Source organism: Erythrolamprus reginae, chromosome 2, assembly GCF_031021105.1.
Source record: "Erythrolamprus reginae isolate rEryReg1 chromosome 2, rEryReg1.hap1, whole genome shotgun sequence".
In the NCBI taxonomy this organism is placed as follows: domain Eukaryota; kingdom Metazoa; phylum Chordata; class Lepidosauria; order Squamata; family Dipsadidae; genus Erythrolamprus; species Erythrolamprus reginae.
In genome coordinates, this window is record NC_091951.1 from 330,431,529 (window position 1) to 330,438,084 (window position 6,556).

At 43.1% G+C, this 6,556-nt stretch overlaps 1 protein-coding gene across 2 annotated transcripts in view; it reads left to right on the plus strand.

Moving 5' to 3' along the window:
- Positions 1-334: 334 nt before the first annotated feature.
- Positions 335-6,556, plus strand: part of DAB2 (DAB adaptor protein 2) — a 44,405-nt gene continuing 38,183 nt past the window's right edge. The window contains exon 1 of one of the 2 annotated variants that reach the window (XM_070743410.1): positions 335-701. The gene's annotated coding sequence lies outside the window, so the exon portion shown is untranslated. The remainder of the gene's footprint in view (positions 702-6,556) is intronic. The other variant, XM_070743411.1, reaches the window with a different exon arrangement.

The following is a 6,556-nucleotide window of genomic DNA, read 5'->3' on the forward strand; positions in this document are numbered from 1 at the left end:
CTCTGCCAGCATTGCCACCAAATTCCAAGCCAACATGGCAAGATCTACTCTACATGCATCTCTTTGCTACATGGATCTACTCTACATGGCAAGACCTCCTCTACGTCTACTCAACATCTACTCTACATGAATGACTTAAAAGGGTATGCAAAAAAGCCCCACTGAACTTAAATCAATGCTCAATAATGGCATCAAAACGAACGCTGGACTTGAAAAAAAAACGTGCTACATTATCCACGCAGCGTGGATATTATTCAAGGGATGCGTCAACTCTCAACCCGGGGGTCGCTCACACGGCCTCGCGCGTCGTGAGAACGCAGCTCCTCCTCCTGCTGCTGCTCTTCTTCTTGCTGCTGCGGCCGTTTCTGCTCTTCTTTCCCCCCCCCCTCCTCCTCCTCCTCCTAGGCGAGGAAGGAGTTAAGTTTTGGCAGGCGCAAGACACGGTAAGGAGGGGAGGCGTGGGGGGGGGAGTCGCCCGAAAGCCGAGGCAGGCAGCGCAAAAAACATCGCGGCGCATTCCTGGGTAGCCCTCAGCTGCCAGCATCTGATTAAAACCATCTCTCGCTCGCTGTGAGTGGCTAACCAAACAGAAGGCTGGAGTACGGCTGCGTCTATTTAAGCCGAGTTGCCGGAGCTGCGCCTTCGCCGGCTCCAGAGGGAGAAACAGCCTCATGCGCCAAGAGGGTCGGGGGTAAAGCCGGGTAAGTTGGCCCCGAAGGAAAAGGCGCGTCTTGGGGGACCGGGGGGACGGGGCGAAGCTTTGGAAGGGCGAAGCTGCGAAGGGGTCGCGCGTTTGGAGACGCCGAATTGGGTTAAGAAGAAAGGAAAGGAAAGGCGGTGGCTACTATAGGGACGAAGCCGGAGAGGTCGCGGCTTGGGTGGGGGAAGCGTCTTCCACGTCTCTCTCTCGCTCTCTCTCTTCTCTCTTCCCTCCCTCGCCCTCCGCCAAAAAGAATCTCCTTGTGGGATCTATTCCTCCGGGCCGAAAGCGGCTGCTTACGAAATAACCGAGAGAACCTTTTCTGCTCTCCATCCGAGCTGGCTTGCCGAGCGCACGGATTACGCGGGCTATAAAAAGCTCTCTGGAGACAGAATATTTTTTCCCCTCTTGCGTTTTCTAAAAGCTTTTTTTTTTAATTTGATGCCAAAAATAATAATGGGGGAAAGAGTGCCTTAAAGATTTTTTTTCGAGGGATCCAGAAACCTCGCCAATCTTGGAAAGCGTGACGGTAGGAAAAAAAGGGAGGCAACCGAATGAATGGGACGAGAAACGAGCAAGCTGTAAATATGGTGTTTTTTTGTATAGGAACCTTGGCTTCCAAGATTACTTTTTCGGCCTGGAAAATACCACCCTAAGAGTCCAGGATTTCAATGGGGGGGGGGGCATTGACTTAAGAAAATAAGTATTGGCACAGCCTTTAAAAAAACCCAGATGCTTGCAGCTGCTAAAAAGGAAAAAACTTTGGAAGAGTTGTGGCATAAAAATTGCAATGAAATTTCAGCAGCCTAAATTGCAAATTCCTCAGAACCCTGGAGGAGAGGGAAAATTAGGAGTGGTAGGCCTTTCCTCTTAATGTAAACTCGCTTGTTCCTATGCTAAAAGAAAATGTTAAATGGAGCCCTGGTACTTTTGAATCCCTGGACAATGTTCTAAACATAATAGCTTTGCCTGGAGCAGAATTTCCTCCCAGGTGTAACATTATTCCTGCAGCTCCTTCCTTGCCCAAGTGAAAACAAATAGTAACTTCCCCAAGCAGCACAAGATGGAATGATATGGATTTTCCAACAGCAATGGATGAATGGTGCTTCAGTCTGTGAGTGTATTATGTTGAAATTAACGTAGGCGTGCCTGGCTCATCTTTTGAAAATAAAATATTATTACTTTTAGAACCTCTGAAGGGCTTGTAGGATTCTGTTCCCTTCTACCCTCTCCTCCCTTGTTACATGGGGAAGGGCAAACCTTTCTTATGGGATAAAATGTGTATTTTGTGTCCGCATCTGGAAGCATTTGTCTTAAAAAAACAATACTGACCATGTTATGTGACATAATACATAGTCTATGGTTTCAGTAACATGTCTTGTTCCCCAGTGAAGGTGGAAGCAAGGATTATTTGGGGATTGCGGGTTTAATTGTGGACAGCAGACATATTCTTGCTTATGAAGAAAGTGGGTTTGCCAATTTATCTACTGGTTCTTTATTTATAATCCAGCACGTCTGAACACAGGCAGAGTGCCTGCCTTCTATTGCTGGGTTCATACCAAATTAGCTTCATTACTGGGGGGGGGATTGCTCTCCTTGCTGGCTTTAGGAAGCCTCTAGCACACACCCTAATGTGTATTGATGCTGGCTGCAGGGAAAGCTGCTGCTATCTTGGAAGGAAAATTGTCTCCAGCTGTGTATAGAGAGCCTGCAAAAAAGGCTGGTTGATGCTAGAAAAGGGAGCTAATTTGTCCTACAATGTGTTCTTGGGCTATATGAAGCCAAATGAGAGACAGCTGACTACCCTCACAGGTGTGATATAAGGAGTCCAGGATATAGGAATCAAGTGGCTTCTGTTGACGAAATATGTAAAGTAGGTTTCATGGTGGTCTGTCTATAACCTTGATTAGCTGAAATGCTTGTGCTTCACGCAGCCCGTTTGATGTGTAGAGTTGGCAGCTGCAGGTCAAGGAAAATGATTTTCAGCAATGACCTCTGATACAAGCGATGGAATTTTTCTCTTGGACGGCTCGTCCAGGAAGAGCTGGAAATTGCTTTGTAAGCAGTAGACTGTGTGAGGAAAGATGTAATGTTTAACTCTGGTTTAACAATGTCTTCAGCGGGCTACTGACAGGGAATTCAATGTAGGTGGGAAACTGTGATAGTAGTTTTATTAGCTACTTATGAGGAAGCTTGAAGACCAAGTTGTTAGTCTCATTAGTAAGGCCGACCCTTACCATGGCAGTGCAAAATCTTAAGTTCTAGCTGCATTCTTTCAGTCATGTAAATGTTGAGTCATCTTTTCAGTCCCAGCAAGGGGCTGTAACAGCAAATAGAGATACAGAGGATAACCAGCTTAGCCTGCTCTGTACAACTGAGATACAGCCAGCAGGAGGGTTTATCGGATAGCTGGATTCAGCAAGGTTTGTCATAATCTAGTCTCCCAATAGGATGCCTTCCAGATAAGAGATTACAATTTCCTAAGGGTTCCAGGTATGGGAAAGGCAGATTATGGATAGTTTATAACTATAGCTATTTTAAATATATGGATGTCTGTAATGAATGCATGTACCCTGGTACCTCTACCTATAAATGCCTTTACTTACAAACTTTTCTAGATAAGAGCCATGTGTTCAAGATTTTTTGGCCTCTTCTCAAGAACCATTTTCCACTTACAAACCTGAGCCTCCGAAATTGTAACTGGAAAAGGCAGGGAGAAGCCTCTGTGGGGCCTCTCTGGGAATCTCCTGGGAGGAAACAGGGCCAGAAAAGCCAGGGAGAAGCCTCTGTGGGGCCTAGGAATCTCCTGGGAGGAAACAGGGCCAGAAAAGGCAGGGAGAAGCCTCTGTGGGACCTTTCTAGAAATCTCCTGGGAGGAAACAGGGCCTCCACCCTCCCTGTGGTTTCCCCAATTGCACACATTATTTGCTTTTACATTGATTCCTATGGGAAAAATTGCTTCTTCTTACACACTTTTCTACTTAAGAACCTGGTCAGGGAATGAATTAAGTTAATAAGTAGAGGTTCTACTGTACATCTGTAGGATTCTTAAAGCCATGGGATGCATAGCTTAGTGCCAACCTCAGGTTATACTGGGCATTTGATGCATGGAAATAATTTCTTAGTGAAGGCTGTTGAATAGGACAGTTGGTCATGCAGGCTTCACTTGGAGGTCTTTATTTTTGTTTTGACCCATGCAATTTGATTAGAAGGCAATCTGACCCATCTGTCTTGGTCAACCCATTTAATTTCTTTGGATGAACAGTCCTCTAATAAATTCTGATGAGGCTTTAAAATGTGGACATTGCAAGATGTTTTTCCGAAGAGTTGCTTGTACTGGAAATCAATTGGACGGCAGTTGTGACGATGAGGATATGATTAATTTTCAGCCTGATACAGGGTTTTTTTCCCCCACAAATGTTGCCAAGCAAGCACATGAGGGTTTTTGCTAAAAGGACATTTGATTAGGAAGGAAAGTGAAGAAAGCAGATGAGTCAGCTTGCCTTCTAGTCAAATTGCATTAGGCTACAATTTTTACAATCTGATGTTTTGGTTATGCTGCCTAGGACTTTGGGGGACTGAAATGATTTGCAGGTACCTGATTGCTTATTGCTTGGTCTGTCTTATATATTGTGTTAGCCACCAAGTCAAAGACCTTAACACATCTGTCCCGGGCCTCACTAATTTTCAACATCAATAGCACTTAAGACTTATATACTGCTTCACAGTGCTTTACAGCTCTCTCTAAGTGGTTTACAGAGTCAGTCTATTGCCCCTAACAATCTGGATCTTTAGAAGAATGAAGGCTGATTGAAACCTTGAGCCACTCAGAATTGAACTCCTGGAGGGAGCAGTTAGTTAGCCTGCAGTACTACATTCTAACCACTACACCACCAAGGCTCTGAACCATCAACCATGGTATCTTTCTGGATCAGATTTGGCACGTACCATGTTGTGATGGTTTTATCCAAATTCTACTTGCTTCTGGGGGGGAGGTTGTCCCACCTTAGAATTCTGTTTTATAGGGGTATCAGCTTGTTTATTTTTGTTTATATTTATTTTATTATATATTTGTCAAACAGGTATAGAATTATAGTATTAACATAACAAGGTATAAAGAATTGATAAAAAGGTTTAAAAGATCAATAACACGTTCATCTCTTTTTTCAAAATTGGAAACCAAATTTTCTCGCTTTTTTGAAATATTTTTTTTCTATTCTCTTTCAAGTTCTTCTCTAAAATGTTTCTTTTCTTTGTTATTTTCTCTTACATGTACAGCATTTACAGTGAACATAAACTGAAATGTTTTCAATTTGATGTAAAAACATGTACAACTCCATATGTGCTTCTGATGAAAATTGGGATGTAAATCATGCCGGATATGTGTATTTTTCTTCTGTGTGTGTGTTTTTTTTTCATATGTCTGTTTCATTTTAAATATTTTTTTAAAAAGATAATAGGACAGAAGGACACGCACCTTACAGACTTCTTAGAAAAGGGGAAAGGTCAACAATAGATAATTTAAGGTTGAAGATTTGGGGGTTAGGGGAAGAAACAACAGAGTCAGGTAGTGAGTTCCAGGCATTGTTCACTCTGTTGTTAAAGTCATATTTTCTGCAGTCAAGTTTGGAACTATTTACATTTAGTTTGTATCTATTATGTGCTCTTGTGTTGTTGTTGTTGAAGGTGAAGTAGTCACTAACAGGAAGGACATTGTGGTGTATGATCTAACAACAATTAAATCAGTTCAGAGGTGACATAGCTGTAAATTGTAATTGCTGACTCTGTAAACTGCTTAGGTCTGTAAAGCACTGTGAAGTGATACAACTTAACTGCTACTGCTATTGCTATCAGGGATGTATATGATTTGTTTTAAGTATCTATAGGAAACTACTGGGGAAAGTTATTCCACCACATGGTGTCCAGTATTATCAGTACAGTGGTACCTCTCCCTAAGAACGCCTCTACTTATTAACTTTTTCTAGATAAGAACTGGGTGTTCAAGATTTTTTTGCCTCTTCTCAAGAACCATTTTCCACTTACAAACCTGAGCTTCCAAGACTGTAACTGGAAAAGGCAGGGAGAAACCTCAGTGGGGCTTCTCTGGGAATCTCCTGGGAGGAAACAGGGTCAGAAAAGGTGGGGAGAAGCCTCTGTGGAGCCTCTCTACAAATCTCCTGGGAGGAAATAGGGCCTCCCCAGTTGCACGCATTATTTGCTTTTACATTGATTCCTATGAAAAAAAATGGCTTCTTCTTACAAACTTTTCTACTTAAGAACCTGGCCATGGAACAAATTAAGTTCGTAAGTAGAGGTACCACTGTGCATAGATGTTTTCAGTTGTATATCTTTGTCCTTGGCTGAACAGGTGTCGCTGTCAAAATCCTGGCCTGGCATCTGGATACTATAGGACTTTGGTTGGGGAAAAAACAGTCTTTGGTGAAACTTTAGGAACTATGGTTGCACAGTGGTTAGAATGCAGTATTGCAAGTTAACCCAGCTCACTGCCAAGAGATCAATCCTGACCGGCTCAAAGTTGACTCAACCTTCCATCCTTCTGAGGTCAGTAAAATGAGGACCCAGATTGTTAGGGGCAATATGCAGACTCTGTAAAGCGCTTAGAGAGGGCTGTGAAGCATTATGAAGTGGTATAGAAGTCTAAGTCAGAGGTCCCCAAACTTGGTAATTTTTAAGACTTGTGGACTTCAACTCCCAGAATTCTGCAGTCAGGTGGCTGGAGAATTCTGGGAGTTGAAGTCCACAAGTCTTAAAGTTGCCAAGTTTGAAGACCTCTGGTCTAAGTGATATTGCTATATACCAAGACCAGATTGTCCATTCTTGGTTCTACTCAGGGTT